Source organism: Mesoplodon bidens, assembly GCF_964165515.1.
Source record: "Mesoplodon bidens genome assembly, contig: HAP1_SCAFFOLD_96, whole genome shotgun sequence".
Classification (NCBI taxonomy): Eukaryota; Metazoa; Chordata; class Mammalia; order Artiodactyla; family Ziphiidae; genus Mesoplodon; species Mesoplodon bidens.
In genome coordinates, this window is record NW_027671845.1 from 906,228 (window position 1) to 931,735 (window position 25,508).

General features: G+C 39.0%; 1 long non-coding RNA gene and 1 pseudogene across 9 annotated transcripts in view; both read left to right on the plus strand.

The window, feature by feature from the left end:
* The window catches only part of LOC308610914 (centrosomal protein of 78 kDa-like), a 558,473-nt pseudogene that overhangs the window by 174,425 nt on the left and 358,540 nt on the right, over nt 1-25,508 (plus strand). The gene's annotated exons all lie outside the window — the stretch shown is intronic.
* Nucleotides 1,430-25,508, plus strand: part of LOC308610932 — a 95,101-nt gene continuing 71,022 nt past the window's right edge. For 3 of the 8 annotated variants that reach the window (XR_014014702.1, XR_014014703.1, XR_014014704.1), the window contains exon 1: nt 1,431-1,597. This is a non-coding gene — a long non-coding RNA (uncharacterized lncRNA). Of the gene's footprint in view, nt 1,598-25,508 lie in introns of all 8 variants that reach the window. The other 5 variants (XR_014014705.1, XR_014014706.1, XR_014014701.1 and 2 more) reach the window with 4 other exon arrangements.

Sequence of the window (25,508 nt, forward strand, 5' to 3'; positions counted from 1 at the left end):
GGTTAGTGAAATTAAAGATGTAATATTCCCATCCAGATTCCACATACACTTTGATACATATTAAGAATCCCCTGCTCTTTGGTGAGGTCTAATTTTATGAAAGTGAAACACAGAGAGATGAATTAGGTTGTTCCAGCTTTTAAAAAGCCCGCATTCTAGGGTCAAGAATTCTTACTGAGCCTTGTTGAAACTGTTTGCTACACTACCTCCTAATTTTGGAACTGCTAAACAGAGAGTTGGGAAGGCTTCCTAGAGTAAAAGTACTGCCTTGGCCTTGTGCAATTATACTGTTTAGGTTGCTGGACAAATCCAAGGATAAAACTGGCCTGGACCTAGTGATGGGCAATTCCAAAAGCAAGCTGAATGTGAGAAGTTCACTCACAGAGAACCCTAGTGTCAAAGAGCCTCTCTACTTGGGAATGGCTCAACACTGGGAAAATAAACCCTGGTTCAGCTGTAAAGAGAGCACATCCTTGGCCTTTTTTCCCCCTTAAATCCGGAAACTGATGATCTGGTCAGCTTAGGAGAGGGACAGAGGGAAGGAGGGAGGGAGGAAGATGAAAGAGAGAGAGAGAAACCTGTTAATAGCTGGTGCCAATTTAAAGAGAGAAGGAAAGGGCTTATTATATACGTATATGCTAATATGATTCTTAAAGCCAATTCTGATCAATCCTTCGGGAAAGAAAGAGATGCAGCCATCTGTTAATGTGGCTTCAGCTTCTTTGTTTTCAAATGTTACAGCTGTCACCAGACCAGCCATTCCACTTGGGGCGAGGCCAGGGGGTTAGAGGGGGAACATCTGTCCACTAAGGACACCACTAAACAGCAACCAAATCTTGGGGCGACCCCTCTCTCTTTCCTCGAGTGCTTTCGCTAGCCGGTCCTACTTCCCCACTCCTTTGGGAGTTTCCTGTTTCATTACGTAGGCAAGAGGGCGAGAGGTCCCAGCTTTCCTAATTGTGAGTGGTTTGGCTGGGTGTGTACGTGCGAGTAACTGTGTGTGTGTAAGGGGGGAAGTGGAGCTCGCTACAAGGGGCTTAGAAAAACTAGTCGCCAATTTAAAATATTTTCGGAGTGTTTGAATGATATCTTAAGAGCTAATCCCACTCAAATTCAGCGAAATGAACAATACAGATAAGGAAGATGAAGAGGGTGGAAAACCCACACAGCGGAATGGAGCCGTCCATGCCGCGGGAGTGACAGGGGAGCGCTCAGAGGAAAGGCGCTCTGCAGGGAAAGTCACTCTGGCTCTTCTCTCTCGGTCCACCAGCCGGCGATGCTTCTTCTGTAAAAGCATTCCTAGAAAATAACCCTACAACCGGGAAGGGTAGCGATCGTTGAGCGCAGTTTCCAGGAGCCGGTGCCCGCAGCCGGGAGAGGCCCCTCTCCCCCCGCGGCTGGTGCGGAATGTGGCGATCCGGCCAGGGGCGGGGGATGACTTCCGGCGGCCGGAGCTCAGCGCCGGGAGCAGCTGCTGCAGCTGGCAGGTGGGGTGGGGGCCGGCCGAGTTGACCACACACAGACCCGGCGCGGCGGCACTGCGGCCCCGGGGCAGCCGGCGCCGGGGACATGCGCTGATTCGATCCCTCCGGAGAAGGTAAGCAGCCCGGCTATTATTAGCCTCGGCCACACTGCGCGGTGCTTTCTGCTTGGTTAGTAATGGGGTTTGTAATACAGAGGGAAGAAGGGGAATATCCCTGCCGCCTTCTGCAATGGGAAAAGGAGCAACAACTGAAATTGAAATGTTAATCAGCCAAGTGCTTGAGATTATTGGAGGAGCGGTGTTACTGGGCAAACAAAGAAGGCGGTCAGCCTCTGTAATCTTAAGATAATCAACCATTGCTGTGCTACACTCGCTTAGATATTGAAGAGGATTCCGAATGTAAAATAATTTGAGTTGCACTTTTACGTTGCTACCTTCAACCTTCGCTTGGTTAATTTGTGGTTTGCGAGCAGCAGGTTCTTGTCAGCAGCCTGGAGAAGTAATCGGAAATCTTCCTTCTCCTTTTGCGTTCCTCAGCCTCCTCCCTTTCCAGTTATCAGAATGGGTCTGCACATTTCAACGTCAAACATCCACTTCAATACTGAACCTTTAGAAAGAATCTCAAATTAGAGGAGAAATTTACCTCCTGGAGTTCAGCTTGGGTTGAGCAGCACTTGTCCCCACTTCTCCCTTCATTTACCATCTTCTCTTGTCAATCATTTCATTGATCCCCCCCCCCGGGGATGCTGTGCTCATTAACAAACCAGCTCTTGTTAGCTCCTGTCCACCACCTGTGTTCCGTGACTGATTTTTCAAGGACCCAGAAAGGGCATTGCCTTATACCACGTTTGGACTGTTATCTGTGTCCTTCCCCAAAATGCATGGCATGAAAAATCCTTTAAGCCCAGTACCAATATGGTTTCCGATAACTCCCTTCATTGTAGTCACTGCAGCTACCAGATGGGTTTCAAGGACAGCAGAATCTATTGGGGTGTGAGAAAGAGGGCTCTACCTACATATTTTGTGCATAAGAATAGGTGGAAGTAGAAATGCAAATGTCAGTCTATCCCGTTTTTCTTGAAGGTTTTTTAGTCCAGCTAGGTTGTGAGACACCTAGCTGGGTAGGGTATGGGGCAAGTCCTCCTGCAAAAGCAAGCAGTGTGTTTGTCCTAGGATTCCCCCAATAACCTCAAAAGAGTTTCCAGAGAGACTTTTCCCACAGGCAGTCAGAAAGCCAGGGGAGGTGGCCAAGGTAAACCTCAGGTTATTTGGGCATCCTCAAGTTAGTCTCCCCTTTTAGGGGTTCTGACCTAGGATTTCCCCACAAACGCTTTGCTCCTGAGCTCAAGTACGCATTCTTGTTGCTCACCTAGGGATGTACAATTGAATGATATTCTGTGAAATGGTGAAGATTGCTATGGTGGGGATTGCAAATGTGCCACTTCACCAACAGAGAACAGTTGTAATAAGCCAGACTGTGTGGTGTCTGTGTGCCAATATTCCATTTAAAAAGAGATTTGTTATCTTTAAATCTGAAATTAAAGAGACAGTTTGACTCAAAAGGCCATGGATTTTATTTTAAGAAATTAAAATAGGAGATCAATAAAAAAGAGGGCCAGGGTTTATAGCTAAACTTCTTACTTTTTTTTTTTTTTTTTTTTTGCGGTACACGGGCCTCTCACTGTTGTGGCCTCTCCCGTTGCGGAGCACAGGCTCCGGACGCACAGGCTCAGCGGCCATGGCTCACGGGCCCAGTCGCTCCGCGGCATGTGGGATTTCCCCGGACTGGGGCACGAACCCGTGTCCCCTGCATCGGCAGACGGACTCTCAACCACTGCGCCACCAGGGAAGCCCAGATCTTCATTTTTTTTAAGGTCAGTTATTGGAGTTTTATTACTTTCCTTTGGTGGTGTCATATTTGCCTAATTTTTGTGATCCTTGATTCCTTACATTGGTATCTGCATATGTGAATAATTGGGCTCTTCCTCCAGACTTTACTGGGTATTATATTCAGTAGTAGTAGTACATGGGGCTATGAATTAGTTTCCTGGCAGAGAATCAGAGCTTGTATAGGACCTGGCTCCGGACAGGACCCAGAGCCTGTATAGTTCATTGTTTGGGAACCCAAATCAGGCCAGAGTGTGCACTTAATTCCCTGGTCAGGTGAGGGCACTGGTTTTGCCCTGCAGATGGTGGAGGCTGTGTTGTCTGTTGAAGTGCCACTGTATCTAGGGCTGTTTAATGGGCGTACATCTTCCCATGTTCTCTGGTTAGGTTCCCCAGTTGGACATGCTGAAGGCTGTATTCAGTGATGAGTAGGGCTATGAATTAGATTTCCTGCCTGGGTGCAGCAGGAGAAGCAGCTCTAAAGCCAGTAAAGCTCTTTGTTGTCTTAACTCAAGCTGATCCATACTCCACGTTCTGTGGCTGAACAAGGCCACTGGCTTGGCTTTGCAGACTATCAGCTCTGCCTATACCCTTCTCTAGGTTTGAGCACTGCTGGGCCGCACAGTTTCTAGGAGTTGTCACCAATCCTTCTAGTCAGATGGGCCAGGAAGACACTCTCCACAGCAGATGGGATGGGACTAGTCCCAGTTCCTTTGCCTGGGTGGCATGAGGAGGGGCCGCCCCAGGCTACTCTTAATTTCTCAAACAGGCTCCCCAGTTGGGAGGAGCTGGGAGCTCCTCTCAGCCTTGGATATGAATTAATCTCCGTGCCTGTGCATGGTACCGGATCCCTCCACACTTGATACTGGCTCTGCTTTGTACCAGAGCCAGTGATGAGCTCTGGCTGCCTGCCTCTTGGCTGGAGCACGACTGGGCCAAATAGCTTCCAGGATTTATTGCCAGCCCTTTTGGTCAGATGGCCAGAAGACACTGTCCACAGTGGGTGGGCTGTGACTCTGCTCTTTCCCTGGGTATGGTCAAACCAGGTTCAAGGGCCAGATGCGTATCAGGTGGATCTGTACCCTGAGTTCCCTGGTTGTAGTGCCCCGCCAACCTGGCTCTGTAGATAAGCAAAGATGCCCGTTGTGATCCCTACTTGGGCACTGCAGGTATGAATTCCATCTGTCACAATCCATGTGCTGGCTGTTGCATGCCCCTTCCCCCTTCATCACAGTCCAACTTTTAGTGGTCAAACCCTGCAGATTCCCCTGCAATCCCAGTGGAGCAGATTAGAGCAGTGGCTCCCACAAAGCAACCCCAATGCTAGTGGTGGTGCTTGCTGTCCCCCGGTTCTCTTCTCCTACTGGAGGAACCAGAGGTTCACGGGAGACCTCACCCATGGTGCTCCACTGGCCTGGGGGAGGGGCTGTGTGGTCAACATGTAGCTCCTTCTCTCACCCTTCTAATGCAGTCTGTCTTGGTCTCTGTGGTGCACGGGGGTGCTTCAGCCTCACCTCCATGTTCTAGGATTCTCTCAAATAGTGTCCTGTTGCCAAATAATTGTTAGTTGTTCCTCCTGTGGGGGACGCGGAGCCAGGAATGACCTTGGTGATGTCACCCCACTCTGGGCTTACTTTGACAATATGTGTGTCCTTTATAGCCCAGACATTTCTGGTACTTGAAATGAGGTTCTCCTTTTATTGTTCTCCCTGCTTTAGGACCTAAAATGGGAGCTCTTCCTTAGCACTGGCACAAAGGCTGCTGAGATGACTAGGAAGCAAGTGCCAAGGAGGATAGTGAATCAAAGAACCTTGATTCATGGAAAAGGAATCCCAGAAGGAGCTCTAAACATTACACACTCCAAAGGATTTATTCAGGGTTTTCCAATCGAAATCATTTTTACAAAAAAGAAACAGTTCTCAGACTTCGAGTAGTATACTGCCAAGTATGTGGAAGAACATTGCCAGCAGTTGAGTGGTGTGGTCTGCTTTGAAATATATTCAGTTTTCTTAGGATGGACATATGTCTACTTCAAAGTTACTATTTCTTTCTAGTAATGCTGTCTACAGTAATATATTTGCTTTTGCCAAGTTAAGAAAACAATGACATCCCTCCCAGGTTCTAAAACAATTACCAGCATAAAAATACATTAAAATTTTTCGCTGATACTTAAGGAAACCAGTACTAGCTAGCATTCCTACTGATGCTAGTATTCAAAGAGAGGCGTGACAAAACCATTAATCTGGAAAACACCGGGTTGGAAAGATGGAGAGAAAGAACTCAAGAGGACTACTTAAGCTGTTGCTTTCTTTACATGTCCCCAAATATGATAATAACCATGTAAGCTCCTAAAATAAGTGCAATTTTATGCAAACTTCATAGTATGCCTAGTAGGAGGTAAATTTTTACTTTACTTTATAGTATATTTTTATTTTGGTAAAATGTCCCATAATGTAAAATTTACCATTTTAACCATTTTTAAGTGTATCATTTATTGGTATTAAGTACATTCACAATGTTGAGCAACCATTACCATTATCCATTTTAAGACCTTTCTTATTATCCCAAACAGAAACTGTACGCACTAAACAATAACCCCTTATTTCTCCCCTCCCCTTAGCCTCTGGTTAACTCTATTCTATTTTCTGGGTTTATAATTTGCCTATTCTAACTACCTCATATAAGTGGAATCATACAATAGTTGTCCTTTTGTGTCTGGCTTCTTTCACTTAACATAATGTTTTCAAAGTTTATGCATGTTATAGCACGTAGCAGCATTTCATTCCTTTTTAAAGCCATACAATGTATAGTGATTTTTAGTTGCAAAACACTTTTAGTACATTGTGTTTCTATTATATTAATGATATCTAGCATATATCACTACCATATTGCCTTTAGTAGATGCCCAGTAATGTGTACTATGAGTGAGCCATAATTTCATTCAGTCAAAACCCATTGATAAACATTTATTAAGTTCCAAACAGTTTTATGATTTCAAGAAATGTGGTAATGGACATAGAGGTTCATGTCTTTATGTACTGGAGCCTTTACTTTTGGTGGAAGAATTCTTGGAGTGGCATGGAATGGTATTTTGGGGTCAGAGATTATGCAGAAACATTTATAATTTGAATACATACATTGACTATAAAAACCATCAACTTCTTCAACAGATAATATTCCTGTATTTTATGTAACCATTTATGACTATGTTAAAAATGAATGCAAGTAATATAAGGGAATCCACTTAATGTGATTTGAGCAAGGAAACATTCTCACTTTTTTCATTTCTAGTTCATGGAAGAAAATTCCTATACACAAGTATTGAAATATTTTAAGTCTCTGGATCACACATTTCATCATTTCAAAAATATTACAGAGTACATCACGGATGTCAGTCAAGTCTTGTAACAACAGTGTAGAAAACTAGTAACATTTATAGCTAGTTTTTTTTTAAGCTTCAGCAATGGATCAATTCTCTCCAGCCTAATCTGTAATTTTAATTAGATTAATTTTTAAAATAAAACAGATTAATTTTTAATTTAAAAGTATTTTTAGTTCATATTTATGTACCTGCATTATGGTAAATCTTTTATTTGGTTGTATTTTTTCTTAGTTTCTCTTTAGAGTATCTTTTAAAATTTATTTTTAAACAGAATAATTAAAGCCCAAAGATGAGAATGTCTCACTTAAGCTAAACTAAAGAATGTTGGAATAGCTGAAGTATGAACACAATTGGCACAACTTTTCACTACCCTCCTTAGAAGAAGACTGTTTTGATTTGCATGGTCCAAGAAAGGAGAAACAGATAACTTGCTGGGGATTGCATCCTGCTTTACTTAAATTAGACATTAACAGGCTAAAAGGGCAAGGATGAAGCAACATGTTTCTAACATATTTTTGAAAAGCTACTTAAAGGTGAAGGGTGGCAAGCACACAGACAGACACACCCTAGACATTTCACTACAGTATTTTAAGGTATGCCTTTTCTTTGGTTGATAGGGATGGAGGGACCTATGAATGAACATTTCTCCTATTTACTTTTGTCTTTATTGCTGTCTCATCAAACCCTCATTAAAAAACAGACATAAAACAAATAAGCATTCTGACTTTTGCCGAATAAGCAACAACAAGCTCACATCTTAAACAATGGACTGCAATGGCTATGAGACTGAGGATCCTTGGTCACTGCAACAGTAGCAGCAACACAACCTGCTTTGTTCCTTCTGTTGTATACTGCAGGATCTGAGTATATATAGAGAAGTCAGTGATACCTTTAGTGCCATTTCTTACACTCCTCTCCATGATCTTTCACACTCAGGTTCTCTGGTCATCTCACTGTAGTGAAAAACCACCAGGATGCTAATACCCTCTATCCATTCACACAACTTAATGCTTCTGACACTTGCAGAAATAATGTTGAATCTGAATTGGTGGTACCCAATAAGAGTCACTAAGAATAATCCGTCAGACTCACCAAATCCAAATTCAGATTTAAAGGCCATCAAATTTTAAAGATAACGAAGATTTTAAGATTTCAATATTTGTTATATATGGTCATATGTAAAAATTTAGAAAAGTAAAATTACATGTATAGGTTTTTAATTATAAGCTATATTCACTGGAGAACTAATGCATTTTTAAAAGAATTCATTCTGAAAAGATTACATTACCACTTTTTTTAAACCACTACCCTCAAAAATAAATTGTGACAAATCATTGTTCACCCAAGTTTATGTCTCATCTCAAGGAAGTGAGTTGTTCTTGGGGAAATTGCTTTCATCTAATTTGTGCTTTTCTGCAGTGGATCAAGCTGAAATGAAATGGGGCTGATAGTCTTAACTATTATTACGCGCCCACATTTACCAAAATTACCTAGTGATCAGTACCGAAGAGTTTTATAATAAATAAATATGTATGTACTGAGAGTCTCCACTGATAAAAGTTAGTTGAGACATGGCTGGTGATCCCGTAGAAGAGATACCTAGCTTATATTTCTTACATCATCTCCCTAGGAGAAAGCAATCCAGGATTGCAAAGCAAGGCATGAGACAGTAGCATTTGGTGTCTTCTATAACTGTTTAGAGTTCTAGGGAGCTCATTGGTATTATATATTATGGTAAGCACTCAAATGTAAACTGTGACTTGAAAATAGTAAAATATCAAGACCGGAAAAATTCCTGCAACTTAAATGGTCAGTTTGGTATTTGGCTTTATTATAGGCATTTGCAAGATATTTATTAAACAACCAAATGAACCAATACCAGTTAATTTTGAAAACTGCCTTCCTAATACAGAAGAATTGGTATTCTACACAAGTTCCTTGTGACTATTTTTGTAGGTGTGGTGGGAATGAATTATGGATGGCACTACCCTTTCTCCTGTTTCTTGTCTGAGGTTTTGGTAAGGTGCAAGTTAGAGGTGATGGACCTTAAAGTTTGAGCAGTTCAAGACACGGAACCAGTAAGTCAGAAAGAGAAAGACAAATACCGTATGCTAACACATATATATGGAATCTAAGAAAAAAAAATGTCATGAAGAACTTAGGGGTAAGACGGGAATAAAGACACAGACCTACTAGAGAATGGCCTTGAGGATATGGAGAGGGAGAAGGGTAAGCTGTGACAAAGTGAGAGAGTGGCATGTACATATATACCAAACGTAAAATAGATAGCTAGTGGGAAGCAGCCGCATAGCACAGGGAGATCAGCTCAGTGCTTTGTGACCACCTAGAGGGGTGGGATAGGGAGGGTGGGAGGGAGGGAGATGCAAGAGGGAAGAGATATGGGAACATATGTATAACTGATTCATTTTGTTATAAAGCAGAAACTAACACACCATTGTAAAGCAATTGTATTCCAACAAAGATGAAAAAAAAAACAGTGAGTAGAATTCGAATAAGTACTAGTAGATATAAAAATAATAAAAAAGAAATTTTGGCAATAAAATAAATAAATAAATAAACACACTCAACCAAGCACAGTCCATTTTCCCAGGACAAGAAAACATATGACATTCTTCTTCTTTTTTTTGGTTTTTGTTTTGTTTTGTTTGCAGTACGCGGGCCTTTCACTGTTGTGGCCTCTCCCGTTGTGGAGCACAGGCTCCGGACTCGCAGGCCCAGCGGCCATGGCTCACGGGCCCAGCCGCTCCGTGGCACGTGGGATCCTCCCGTACCGGGGCACGAACCCATATCCCCTGCATTGGCAGGCGGACCCTCAACCACTGGCGCCACCAGGGAAGCCCCCCATTACTCTTCTTTTTTCAACCACAGTGGATTTGAACTTTTAGAAAATTGAAAATGCAAGATACAGATTTTATTTTTTTTAAGTAATTTATTTATTTATTTATTTCTGGTGGTGTTGGTTCTTCGTTGCTGTGCATGGGCTTTGTCTAGTTGTGGGGAGCGGGGGCTACTCTTCATTGCGGCGCGGGCTTCACATTGCGGTGGCTTCTCTTGTTGCAGAGCACGGGCTCTAGGGCACACCGGCTTCAGTAGTTGCGACGCACGGTCTCAGTAGTTGTGGCTTGCGGGCTCTAGAGCACAGGGTCAGTAGTTGTGGCGCATGGGCTTAGTTGCTTTGCGGCATGTGGGATCTTCCCAGACCAGGGTTCGAACCCATGTCTCCTGCATTGGCAGGTAGACTCTTAACCACTGCGCCACCAGGGAAGCCCAAGATACAGATTTTCATAAGAAAATATTAGTCAGCAGTTCTCTTATCTCTGTGTCTTTTTCTATCTCATTGATTGTGAAGAATACACTCATAGAGAAAGCAAAATCTACATCAATTGAAAATTTTTTCCACCTGCATGCATGTTATAGTGGATGTGTAACATCTTCACAGGGTTTGTGAAATCACTATTTCACCACAAAAATTAGATATGACCCTAAAATGATCTGACACTAATTAGTCCATTGAATAAGGGGAGGAGGATTGGCATCTTGGTCATTGTTTAGAAGAAAAAAAAAATCATTAACCTGTTAGGCAAAATACTTGTCTTTAAAATATCCCTTAATAAATATAATAGAAAATGAAATAAAATGGCAGTACAGTGTTATGAAAGGAACGCAATTGGGTTGATCTCAAAGTGAGTATAAAAATCAATGTTTTTTGTTTAGTTTGTTAATAATTTTATTCTTAGAGCTCTCAGGCAGCTAGCTTTTGGTCATTTTTAAGATCAATCAAAAAGTCTAAACATTATTTTTAAGGTATGCAGCTCACAAGGCCCTCCTCCCCTCCTTTCTCTCTTTCTTTTAATCTTTTAGTTTATTTTGGGGAGTTTTGGCTACCATTTATGTTCTAATCATGTTTTTCAGGAAGTGAATTTGAACTTTGAACCTCACCTAGTTTGAATCCTACCTCTATTGTTTTCTATCTCTATGACTTAGGGTAAGTTACTTAACCACTGTGAATTGTTTCTGGATATTTAAAACAGGAAAATCACAGGGTTGTTGCAAAGATTAAAGAAGATAACATAAAAGGGAACTTATTGCAGTGTTTGAGACATAGTAAGGGTTAGTAAACATTTCCAGTTTTTATCTTTCTAATTCTCGTGAGCAGTTTACAATGAGATCTCATTACCACAGATTTTCCCTAAAATTATGAACCTTTTCCTACCCCTCTCCATTTTAAAGCAAACCTTGAAATGACTGAACCTCATAGGAAGATGTCTCAATGCAGGTAATCCCAGTAGCAGGAGAGGTTGAAGCTACCACAATGCAAAGTTGTCAGGCTCTGACCTGGCAGTAGCTGTGGGAATTAGTCTTAGCTTCTATTTTTAACTCTGCCAGGAGTTGATTGGATGACCTGGGAAAACTCACGTGGCATCTTATTTTCTTTCTGAATTTCTTTCTGCATCTTATTTTCTTTCTGAATTGTACCATTTGTCTAATCACTCTTTTCACTGACTCATTATCAGAGATGATATCAAGGTTGTTGAATAAGGGTGTTGATTTCAGAAGTAATGTTATAGAAAATGGGAATTGTTCCCTTTCTTAAAAGCAATAGTTGACAATTTTATTTTTTTCTGATACAGTATTGAAGTTCCTGGGAGAGGGCAACTTTAATTTATAAAGATTTGTTAACATTCACTTCCTCTAACAAAAGCCGTTAAAGGTAATACTACTAATTATCTGCCTTGTACCCCAATCTTTTTTTTTAAATATGTAACTGTTGAAGTTTTTTAATGTTAATCAATATCATTAAGTTGTCCAAAAAGGAAAATTAATCTGTTACTCCATTGTACATCATATACAAAGGAATCTTCTTGGTATATATCTTTCTATTTGACTGAATCTCAATGAATTTAGAGAGTACATGTAAGAATTTTAATATTCAGAGTCTTATTCATAAAAGTGCACTACTGAGTAGATTCAATCACTAGCAACACCTTTAAACTGAAATCAAAAATAGAGCCTCAATTAACGTGAAAACTTTAGTACCAGAAACACCTGCCTATAAAAACTGCACTGTTAGTACACAGACGAGCTTTAGTATGATAACAATTTTGTTGGGCTTGAAAAGCACATAATTTTACATTTTTTTCTTATTTGACTTTTTATCATTATGTGGACCATTTAGGTCTAAGGAAACAAGTACAAAAACTGCCTAAAGCCTTCCATTTAATATGTAAGCCATAGTTGTCCACAAGAGAGAATTTTGTGGTGATCAACAACTCTAGCCAAATCGGCAATAATTTATTTCAGTTGGTAGAGTCTAATCATGTGTACCTAACTATGTTCTTTTAAGTAAAAAGTGTAAAACCTTTTTAGTAGTAAGTTTGTCCTGAATTTCCAAGTCAATATTTTTAATCCCTGTTTGAATACTGAATTCATTAGCTATTCACCAAAGGCTTGAGGCATAGATTTTGGGCATAGTCTGCTTCTAAGAAGAGATGTAGCAAACAGTCTAAATTCCTGTTTGAAATATACATGTGCATACACGTATACACATATATTATACAAAAATTTATAGACAGACATTCCCCGAATTACAATGGTTCGACTTAGCGAGTTTTCAACTTTACCATGGTGTGAAAGTGATACTCGTTTAGTAGAAACTATAGTTTGAATTTTTTCATTTTTTCAAAGTCTACTTTGAATTTAGAGTAGAAACTATACTTTTCCCAGACTACTGATATGCAGCATGATGTTCTCTTGTGATGCTGGGCAGCAGCAGCAAGCCACTCCTCCCACTCAGCGACTCGATCACAACTGACACACTTACAACCGTTCTGGTTTTCACCTTCAGTACAGTATTCAATAAAACAAATGAGATATTCAACAGATTATTATAAAATAGGCTTTGTGTTAGATGATTTTGCCCAACTTTAGGCTAATGTGAGTGTTCTGAGCCCATTTAAGGTAGACTAGGCTAAACTATGACGGTTGGTAGATTGGGTGTACTATAAGCATTTACAATTTATGATATTTTCAATTGATGATGGGTTTATCAGGATGCAATGCCATAGTAAGTTCAGGAAGATGTGTGTTTTATGTGTATTATATATATTAATTATATTATCCAATTATGTGTATAAATATATATATGCATGTATATATGTCTGCTTTCATGAACATTTGCCTTCTATTTCAAATATTTGATTATATTTTTTATTTTTTTATTTGGTTATATTTAAAATAAAGAGACAAGTTCTTGGAGAAGCATTTGAAGAATCTTTGTTTCCAGAGTCAAGTTTTGCAAAGAAAACTTATTTTTTCACTAGCTGTTTATTTTTCAATAGTTAAAAAAATATTTTAAAATTTCAAAGTGATTCTTTAATATATGAATACGAATATGTATTTACTTCAGGTGCTATATATGTTATTTATACATATGTGTATTTATATATATTTAAATGTTTTTAAACCTGATCTTACTGGGTTATGTCTACTATCCAATTATGTGAGAATAGTGATATTGTTGCCTTTCAGCTTGGAACATGCTTCTGTTTCATTTGATTATATTTTATCCATTAAGTGCTCTGGCCTTCCATTAGCTCTTTTGCTTTGAGGAATACATTTTATAGTGCATTAGAAATATTCTTCTATTTTTCATGCCATAATTTTCCAGTGTCTCACAAAATCGTAATTTGGAATGTTCTGACTTGAATAGTGTTTCAGAATAGAGACTTGCCCCTTTTGGAATCATCAGATCTGTTGGTTAGGTACAGTATTTCTTATTTTTTCTGTTGGGGAAAGGGAGGAAGGAAACTGCACTATGGAATGTTCCAGTTTTTTTTTTTTTTTTCTTACGCTTATACCAAAAAATGCACTCTTCTAGTAAAACTAGAAACATGAGAGTGGCAGTTACATAGTTCCAAATTAGGACAACCTAATATACTGTAATTTTTTCAAGTAAGAGAATAACCCAGGTAGTATACTATTAACTAGATTTTTAAAAATAGCCATTTGTTGATTAATAATTCTCTCCTTTTTCCATTCTTAGTTTCATAACATTTTTACACAAAGGTTTATATTAACAAATGCCATCAGTTGTATTGTTGGTTTCCTCCTGCTTTCTGATTAGTTCTATAATTTAAAAATGCTTAAAGTCCAGACTTCTCAACTAGAAAACGTAAGCACAGTAAAAGCAGTGTTTTTAAAATTAATTCTGGAATATATTTCTCTTGATGGTAAAGACATATAAGATTACAGATGTGTATGTTTGGATGCTTTATAAATAAAAGTAATGTGATTAATAATAATAATCATGTATTAATTTATACTACCGGAAATTCCCTCTAAATACTTTCTAGGACACAAACATTTATGACATTTCTATGTTGTTCTCATTTTATTATTTTAATGAAATATTATACAGGTAGTATTTCATAAAAACATTGCATCAATTGTAGTACAAGTTTAGGAATTTTAATTTGGTATGTAAATATACTAACTTCTGTTGAAATTGCTATAGCTTAGGGTCAAAATTAATTTGAAGGTTATTACTGTTATTATTCTGGTTTTTATTAGCTGCTGTCTCAAGTTAATTATAAAGACAAAAATATCCCTGGCTTCGAGTTTCTGCACTATTAATGACATACCGAGATGTCTCTTGGGTATCAGTAAATGATATATTTTAGAGCATAACTTACTAAATGACTTGCCAGTTGGCAGACCACCTTTGACAATAAAATATATTTGATAGTCTACCTTTGCAAATTCATTGTACCACACAGATGTGATCTTGGTAATTGACATATGACTATTAAGCTTCAATCATTCTCCATAATATTCCTATTACCAATTATTAACAGAATAAAGGGGAGATAACAATTCTATAGTATTTATTCAGATTTTTATTTAAAGTCAAGTATAATCTGTATTTCTATAGTGCTTTTTTAATCTAACACCTCACTTAAGTAGAAGGAAGTGTTCTAGAGGTTTGTTATTAGCTTTTAAATGAAGTAATCTTTAACTATCTTTTATTTAAAAATACTAAAAAAAAGTTTCATGGTCTTTAATTAAATATAAATATTGGAATTGTCTATGAAACTTTTGAAATGGTCAATCACATAAAAACATAGGGATATCCTTTAAAGCAGGGGTCCCCAACCCCCTGGCTGTGTTAGGAACTGGGCCGCACAGCAGGAGGTGGGCGGCGGGCGAGCGAGCGAAGTTTCATCTGCTGCTCCCCATGGCTCGCCATCGCTCCCATTACAGCTTGAACCAACTATCCTCCCCCGCCCACCCTGTTGGTGGAAAAATTGTCTTCCACGAAACCGGTCCCTAGCTCCAAAACAGTTGGGGATCACTGCTTTAAAGCATATGAATTTCTAATATATTTATTTAGGTTATATATGCTGAACTTTTTTTTACATAATAGCTCATAGGTAACCTTCACTATTAAGTATTTTATGATGCTTAGAATCGGAAACAATACAGAAACTAACAAATTAAAATTGTTTTTTGTAAAATGTCAAGTGAGAAGAGAAGAATGTTAAATAATAAATATAGCATATTCACAACTTGGTTTTGAATATCACACACATAGAGAAAAAAGACCCAAAGAAAATTTAAAAATTATTTATCAATGGTTAACTCAAGAAATAAGAGAGTCAGGGTGACCTTTACTTCCTCCCGTTCTCATTCTGTATTTCCAAATTCATTGCAATACATATGTATTACTTTTAGAACCGTTTAAGAAGAAATGTCCCAGTTTGGATAATTTTTTTTTAGCATCTAAACATTGCCGAGTATTGTTAAAATGTTCAGTTTTTATGTAGCTTTCTGGAAGATCTAGCTGGCCATAAAAAACTGAATATATTAGCGGAGGGGGAGTTTTCCCTCATCTTGAAATAATAATGATAAATAATATTTTTAAAGCATTAAATAATTTTCAAAGCACTTTGATGTACATTTTCTCCTCAGACCATCCTAACTCTCTAGAGTTGGTAGAAAAAGGATTATACTCATTTTGCCCAGGGTGGGGGTTGGAGGGTGGGAATTGAAATTCATGAAGTTTAGCAAATTGCCCATTTAAGCCGTACACAGTTATTAAGTGGCAGGGCCAGAATTCTAACCTGTTTCATGCCATGGCCAATCTAGTGCTTTCCTCTATGCTCTAGGAACTGGACATATTTAAGACGTAAGCACAGAAATGGAAATAGGTCTGAATCTTGCTCTAGTTGCAAATTTGCCTATAGACCTCACTGGAGCCTGAACCAGGAAAATCTATTTGAATTTCTTTCTTCAACCCAAAGAAATGGCCATGTTAAATAATTCCTAGGTTTAATTTAAAAAAATCTATACTGTCTGTTTTTTCACCATATTCCAGTTTGTGTATCTTGTGTCTATCAACTTCTCCAAAGAACCATGCTTCCTACCTAAAGGATTGCATTGCTTAATAAGCAAACATTGACAATTCTGATGCTAACCTGAATTAAATAATATACCAATCATTTATGAGATCCGCCTTAGTATTTTTACACTCCTGAAATATCATCTCTATAACCTGCTTTTTAAAATAGTCTGACACCTACCAAGTACTCTTTCACTTCCTACAAGAAATCAAGAAAAAGAAAGCATTTGTGTTTTTAATTTTAGTGAAGGGTTCTTGATTTAAGACTTAGTCATTTAGTGTCATTTGAATTTCAAGTGTGCCTCAAGTACTTGAGGTTCTCTCTGTATGACTTCTCCATAGTTTCCACATATATATCATCATTAATTTCATCTTTCACTTGGGATTAGCACAAGAAAAGTTTTATTTACTACTATTTCTTAGTTTTCTTCATTTCAAATATTCAGTGCCTTGTCAAAAATAATATTATAGTCTTATACTGTTCATTGATAACAGATAATAACAAGAAATTGTGATTCTGGTTTTCAGTTAAAAAAACAAAACGAGAAACTAAAGAAATAATTACTATAACAATGTTTTTCTCCATTTAGCTAATCAGATATTCACATCAGTGAGTGTTAGATTTTGAGACTATGAATCCCAATACTAAATGTTTTATATATTCAGAGAAGTGAAAAATAATAATTATTATGCTTCCTCTGTGCTAAATACTATTTAAAAACCAGTTGGAATCCCCCCTCACAACAATCCGAAGAGGTAGGTACTGTTTGCACCTATTTTACAGCCAGACAAACTGAGGCACAGAATGATTAAATTATTCATGGTCACACAGCTAGTAAGGCACAGATACAGTATTTAAAATCAAGTCTGTTTTTGTGAGAGTCCACATTCCCAAGCCCTGTAATGAAAGCGTGTGATCCCTACTCTTTGCTATATACCCATTTCCTTGCTTTGTGGAAAGAAAGGGAGTGAGGGAAGAGGAGGGAAAGGGAGGGAGGGAAAGAGGAAAAGCAGGCGGAATGGAGGGAGGCAGGAGAATTGTCAAAATTCTGCCAGCTTGTTGATACTGTGTGTTATTTCTTATAATAAGGTTGAAATTAAGGACTTGTAGAGATTTACATAGAATAAATAATTTTAAATTTCCTTAAGGGAAGTCTCTGGTAATATTATCAGATGGTGACAGCAAGTGAATTTCTGTTTAATTCTATTCCTAATTAAAATGCTACGGCAGGCTCGTATTTGGAACAAACACAGCTCTGGTAATTCTCATAGTAATAATTCTACATTTTCTTAAATTTGTTATCATTTTTTTCACCCTCAACACTCTCAGCTTATTTAATTTTAGTACCTACTCTTTTTCAAAAGTCCATAAATTTTAGTTAGGCTTAAATCATAGGAAACTTGAAGAAAGTTTAGAGCTTGTAACAGAAGGAAACCACCCCCTTCCCACCCCGAGCCCAGCTCTGTCCATTTCTATCAGAGCTACTCCACCAAGAATGGAGGAATTATTCTAATTGGTCAGATTTAGGACACATTCTATTACATAGGGTGACTGTGTTTGTTTAGAGGTACACAGCAACAGTTGCACATTTCTTCTTGTCCGTTGCCTGGTCCTGTGAAAGCAGGTAAGTGGAGTGAAGATCCTCAAAACCTAGACCTCAGTCTCTTGTTTCTGTTCCATTCCGTTCCACCAGGGTGAGCTTAATCCAGCAGAAGAGTGAGCTCTTCTGTGTTTCGCCGGATGGTTCCATGCAGATGAGTCAAGTTCCATTTTGAGCCTGGAAAATCTTGCATGCTCTCTCATCAACTTCTTCCTTTTCTGAGTGTGTCCTCAGAAAATGGTACCATGCCCCCAGTAAGCCTTTACCACAGCTCTGACTCAGGGTTATTAGGAAGTAATTCCAAATCTCAGACATGTTCTGTATTTTAATCAACAGATAATTTGTACTTATAGTTAACATTTTCTCTGGATTATTCACGTGTTCTTATGCAGTTGGAACCTATTTCTGTCTTCACGTGCTTAAAGCTAGGATGAGTATGGATTTTAATCAAGATAATTTAGAAATTTTATGAAGTGTTTCTTATGTGGCAGGCACTGTTCTAGGTACTGGTGATAGAGTGTTAAACAGAGTGGTTACAATCCACACTCTAAGCAAGGGTACTTAACATGAAAATTCCAATAGGAAAGATGTACAGAAATCATACGCAAAAAACAAGAGTCAGTTTAATATGCATGGTTGGCATCTTGGGGATACAAGAAATCTAACACAAGGAGTTTTACAAGACTGATGATATTATAGTCACTTCAGTTGAACTTTGTTTTATTTAAAACAAGCACCTTTTTTTCAAACCAAGTAAAAAAATGGACAGTAATTGTGCAACTTTATAGCTCCTTATTTAGTAAAGAGAGGGTGCTTTGACTTGTGATATGAGGCAATTTCAGTATTTTGATAAACTAACCTTCAGCATTTTAGAAATTAAGCTTTTTCATTGATGGAAATTCTAATATTTGCCCATCAGTTTTTATTTCATGCCTCCGAAATTAGATTAAATTTTCCAATTTTAAGTGGAAAACTGGCATATTATCTGTTGACACTACAGTTCCAAGTTTTATCCTAAGAAAAGGTGGGTGAGAGGAATCCCCAGCTCAAAATCCTATCCAATTTTGAATTCTGAAAGTCTTTTTTTTGATTGATTAGTAGATGTTGGTATCACATTATTTGCAATGACAAAGGACATTGTCAAGTTGTTATTAGCATTCATTGCAGCATCGGCTTCTGAGAATGTAGTAGTTTTTTTGTTTTCTGTGGTTTTTTTTGCGGTACGCGAGCCTCTCACTGTTGTGGCCCCTCCCGTTGCGGAGCACAGGCTCCGGACGCGCAGGCCCAGCGGCCATGGCTCACGGGCCCAACCACTCGGCGGCACGTGGGATCCTCCCGTACCGGGGCACGAACCCGCGTCCCCTGCATCGACAGGCGGACTCTCAACCACTGTGCCACCAGGGAAGCCCTGTAGTAGTGTCTTTTAAACCACGTTTTCTCCTCTTGATCCATGACTCCAACTCTAAAAATATCTTGACTCATTCCTACATCATACATTCAAGAAATAATTACTGGGGCTTCCCTGGTGGCGCAGTGGTTGAGAATCTGCCTGCTAATGCAGGGGACACGGGTTCGAGCCCTGGTCTGGGAAGACCCCACGTGCCACGGAGCAACTGGGTCCGTGAGCCACAGCTACTGAGCCTGCGCGTCTGGAGCCTGTGCTCCGCAACAAGAGAGGCCGTGATAGTGAGAGGCCCGCGCATCGCGATGAAGAGTGGCCCCCGCTTGCCACAATTAGAGAAAGCCCTCCCACAGAAACGAAGACCCAACACAGCAAAAATAAATAAATTAATTAATAAAAAAAAAAAAAGAAATAATTACTGATCGCATATACTATTCCACATACCAGGCTGGTCACTAGGGAGTCAAAATGACTAAGGCACAGGCTTGGCTGTCAAGGAGACCCCAATGTAGTGAACCTTTGCTTCTTTCTCTTCAAGTGGCATTGATCCTGTGTAATCAGAAGTCATAGGGAATTAAGTAGCATTCATATTGTAATTAAATGTAGATTGAGCCAGATGATTTTCCAAAATCAGGGTTAATCAGAGATAGGGCAAGAGTGTTCTTTGGGATTTTTCCTTGATGAGCATTGTTAACTATCCTTGAGATGCAATAATAGAAGTCAGTGAGTAATTTATCAATTTGGTTTCCTATGGGAACCAAGATGAAGGACGTTTTCTCCTTTAGTGATTGACTTTCTACAGAGATAGCAAAGGCACTTCAACTTTCCCAGACAAGCAATCACCAGTAAACAGCAGTGATGGTAGATGTGGGTTATTTACTACCATGGGGTTGAGAATATTAGTGAGCTGCATTTTGACCACTTGTCAAACATTTTGACATCTTGGAACAGAAAGTGTTATTTAAATATAAAAAGCATTTTCTGATGAATTGCTGTTAGTCATCCCTATGAGGAAATGACCTATTAAGTAATAGATGGGGAATAAGATTGATTTCTGCTAAAGAGTGCTTAAAGTAGCTACATGTTTCAATTTGTGGGGTTTTTTCAACCATTTGTGAGTTACCACAGTAAAAACCCCCTATAAAAAGCTCTCTGAATTTACTTTCCAGCATTCTTTCCTGGGCTTTCTCTCTCTTTCCCCCTCTCCCTCTCTCTCAGATCAGAAGGAGAGCAAGGGGTCTCAAGCTTTAGCGAGAGTCAGAAGGCTTGTCAAAACAATGATTTCCGTAGCCTCAGCTGGGAATTTGCATTTCTAACAAGTTTCTAGGAGAAACTTCTGCTGCTGTTAAATATTTGATGAACCACTGCTCAAGTAAAAGGAATGGGAATTTAGGAAGTAGAAAGATGGAGAGCTATGAAAAGCTGAAGTCAGCCTCTGATCTTCTTCACCAAGCTGCCCAAGCTATTGGGAAGATAATCACTACTGCCCCAGGGAAGCGTATTGAAAGTCACACCAATTAGAATGGGCATCATCAGAAAATCTACAAGCAACAAATGCTGGAGAGGGTGTGGAGAAAAGGGAATCCTCTTGCACTGTTGGTGGGAATGTAAATTGATACAACCACTATGGAGAACAATATGGAGGTTCCTTAAAAAACTAAAAATAGAACTACCATAGGACCCAGCAATCCCACTACTGCTGGCACATACCCAGAGAAAACCATAATTCAAAAAGACACATGCACCCCAATGTTCATTGCAGCACTATTTACAATAGCCAGGTCATGGAAGCAACCTAAATGCCCATTGACAGACGAATGGATAAAAAAGACGTAGTACATATATAAAATGGAATGAACTTGGGTCATTTGTAGAGATGTGGATGGACCTAGAGACTGTCATACAGAGTGAAGTAAGTCAGAAAGAGAAAAACAAATATCGTAAATTAACACATATATGTAGAATCTAGAAAAATGGTACAGATGAACCAGTTTGCAAGGCAGAAATAGAGACATAGATGTAGAGAAAAAACGTATGGACACCACGGGGGGAAAGCGGGGCAAGGGTGGTGGTGGTGGGATGAATTGGGAGATTGGGATTGACATGTATACACTAATATGTATCAAATAGATAACTAATAAGAACTTGCTGTATAAATAAATAAATTTAATTTAATTTAAAAAATAATAATTGGCCTTCCTCTGAGTAAGTGATTGGCCGAGGGCATCATGTAGAATACTCTTGACTGTCCTACTCTTAAGCCCAGGTTTGCTGTGAATGAGCCATTTAACTTCTCTTTACCCCAGTCTTTCTCAGATTCAAAATAGTAATGGTAATTTCCCTTCCCTCTTGTTAAAAAACAAGACAAAACAAAAACTATGCAAATCCTGATGGTGCTTTTCCTTTGTGGAAAGTTCTTTGGATTTATCCATCTATTACTCTGATGTAGTAAAGAAGAAATTTAGCAAAATTTCTCTCTGTCCATAAAGATTTTAGGCTTTTAAGCTTATTAACTCTTTAGCAAAAACTACCAAATGCCTATTCTCCACTGCCTGGGCCTAGACATTTCCTTGATTCTGTCTAAGAGGTGGGGAGCCACAAGGGAACAAGTACTTAAAGAGACTCTAAAAAGCCCTATCTTTTCTGCACCCGCTTCGCCACCACCAGCTCTCCAGTTTATCCACTGCTCTTCTCACTCTTGCCACACCAGGAACACCAGTCTCTTAGTTTGTACTTTCAACACTCAACGTTCTCCCATCCAAAGGCCCTTGCATTTACGATTTCATCTTCTGGAAATGTTCTAGAAAAGTAATCCATACACATATAAATAGAATATGATACTAGAGGTTATGATAATAGATAGGATATGACTACCTTCAAGTCTCTGGTCAAATGTCACCACATCAGTGAGACCTTGATCATCCTATAAAAAACAGCTGTTGTGCATCCCCATGCAGGTGCACACATTAACCTACACATGCTCCCTTCCATCTCTGATATCGTTTTCTCCATATGTTTGTTCCCGTCTGCCAAACAATATATCAATATTTTGGTATTGGTTTATTTTCGGTCTCTTCCCTAGGTAGAATGCAAATTCTGTGCAGGTAGAGTCATGATTTTTTTCACTGCAGAACCTACAACAATCATTGGCACATAAGAGTCACTCAGTAAATATTTCTAGAGTGAAAAAAAGAAAGGTGATATATCCTGACCTTAGATTATCCACTGCAAATTTTGGTATCTTTTGCATTACTTGCTCAAATGATCTTATACTCCAGTCATACGTACCTATTGGCAGTTCTTTAGGACCACCATTGCTCTGTATGCCCTCGTGTCTTTTTAAAAATTTTGTTTTATTTTTTAACATCTTTATTGGAGTATAATTGCTTTACAATGGTGTGTTAGTTTCTGCTTTATAACAAAGTGAATCAGCCATACATATACATATATCCCCATATCTCTTCCCTCTTGCGTCTCCCTCCCACCCTCCTTATCCCACTCCTCTAGGTGGTCACAGGACATATATACACTCACTACCAAATGTGAAATAGATAGCTAGTGGGAAGCAGCCGCATAGCACAGGGAGATCAGCTCTGTGGTTTGTGCCCTCTTGCTTTTTAAATCTTGCTGTAGCCTCTGCCTAGGCTGTTCATTTCTGAAACTTTTTTGTTGTCTTTCACACTTCTACATTTCCTTCAAAACACAAATCAGGTGTCCTGTTCTTCAAAAATATTTCGTGATAAACTTGTTCTTTCTCTGTGTCCTCCTTCCCACCCTGGCACCCTGTCCTGGCACTTATGTACTCATTATGTTATACTATTCTGTCCAGTTGAAACTCCTTCCAGCTTTACCAGAGACCACTTGAAAGCAGGGACTGCTTCTGACATCAAAAGCACAATGCGCCAATGCCTGGCATATGACAGCTACTCATAAATGATCAATAAATGAACAACAATCCACCTTATTCTTTTTCTTATCATAAGAAGCTACTCTTCCATGCTTTAAACTTCTAAAATTGCCCTGAGGGATATAATAGTAATGAGTGTTCCTGAAAATCAAGAGAATGGGCACTGATGATAAGTAGCTTGAAGGTCAGCCAAGTGAAAAGTGGAATAGCTCTCAAACAAGGAAGAGGAGTGAGGCATTCAAGCTCCTTTAGGAGTAGCAAGTAGCAGTGATGCTGGTGTTCACACTGCCATGAAGAAAACCACTGCCACGTGAAGCTCCTAACACGAGTAAATATGTAGTATCTCTGAGGTATGTGATAGTATGTGAGAGTAGATCATGACAGAACTCTTCAGCAACCTTGTTTCTGGATTTTACCTCCTCCAGCATCACTTGGTGTATGCTGAGGTAATGCTCAAATTTTACTAGGTAATTAGTCTAGGAATTATTCCTCTAGGGTAGAAAGATGCGATCTTACTCCAGTCGCGTTGCTATAACAAAATACCACCAACCGGGTAGATGATAACAACAGCAATTACTGCTCACAGTTCTGGAGGCTGGGAAGTCCAAGACTGAGGTGCTAGCTTGTTCGCCTTCTGGTGAGGACCTTCTTCCCGGTTCATAAGCTGACACCACCTCCCTGTGTCCTCACCTGGTAGAAAGGGCAGGGGATCTCTCTGGAGCCTCTTATAAGGCATTAATTTCATTCATGATGGTTCCACTGTTACGACTCAAGCACTTCCCAAAGGTCCACCTACTAATACTATCACATTGGGCATTAGGGTTTCAACATAGGAATTCAATGTATAAAACATTGAGACCATAGCAGATACTTGGGAGTCGAAGCTTGTTCTAAACTTTATAGCTGGGAAGACTCTGTGAAGCTAGTATGTGTGGCTGAGTCATGCATGTTTGAAGATGATAAAAGACCCATCCCAGCAGAAAAATCCTACACACAACTGAGAAACCACTGGGCATTGTGAATGAGTGTATGCCTTGGCAGAAAGATGTTACAGCTGTTCCTCCTCACATCTGTGAGTGAATTATGCATGATATTGCAAGAGGACTTTTTAAATATGAGCAATTTGGAGCAAAAATGACAGAAAAGAGAAGTGCAAAGAAACAAGGTGAGTGAGTATTGAAAGGCAGAAGTGGTATATCGGTAGGCCTGGAAATCAACTGTCAGTAATTTAAATTGATTAAATGTAGCATCGAAAATGTACAAGAAAAGGTTGAGGGGATCAAATTAACAGGCAAAAGAAACAATTTTCTCAACAGTAACATTTTTGCTGTATCAAAGTGAAAGCAATCCGTAAGAGATTGAGAAAATGAGTATATTTTCTCATTCCTTTGTCATGTGACAAATCATTCCTTTGTCACATGACTAGATCTAAGGTGAAAATTAGAACTTTATCTCAATATAAGGAGGCAGTCATTCTTAGGAAATAACATTTAAATTGAACAAGTAAAAGGAGATCAGAGGCATGAACCAAGAGATAAGAACTTGTCTCACTTATTCGTAAACCATGGGGCCCAACTGTCGAACAATAATCAGTATCGAGGCTGCAGAGAACAAAGTTTTATTTGGGGTCTTGATAATTGCAATCCTGGAGACACAGATTCAGGTAAAACCCAGAGATGCTCTGTGGAAGAGAAAGAGTCAGGAACTTATAAAGATAAAAGGTACAAGGTTGTTAAAGCTGTCTGTCAGGGATTATGATTGACTGTGACGCAGGAAAGGAAATATTTGTCCTTAAGGGATTCTCTGTCACAAGTTATTTTAGGGTAAGAGTCCGGTAAGTATCTTGAGTTTCTGGAACGTGGACAGATGCTCTGGATGCCTGTGTCAAAGCAATAGGTAGTCAAAGTTCAGATTCCATCTCGGCTGAGATGTGCCTAAGTCACACTTCCTCAGTGGCTTCCTCAGAGGCTCCATGTGAGAGAGCTCTCCCTACCAGTAATGACTCCATTTCTATTTTCCTTTCACACAACTTACCTTCACTCCTCAGATGTGTTGGGAACTGATAAGCATATTCTCACCATAGTACTTGTTGTCGCTCACTTGCATTAAAGTGGACCATAGCCAACATGAATAACTGATTATTGAGTTTTGTTGTATTTTTCTCAAATTCAGAGTTATTTATTTTAAAGCATCAGTAAGCAAACTATGGCCTAAAGGTGAAATCTATTCTTGAGCTAAGAATGGTTATTACATTTTGAAAAGGTTGTAAGAAAAGAACAAGAAAAAAGGAAAAAAAGAAAGAATATGTGTTACAGACCTATGTAGCTCATAAAGACAAAAATATTTATTACCTGGAGGGCTTAAATTTAAGGGGATAAAGTTGATATTCACATTCATTATATATATATGTGAATATAATAAATATATT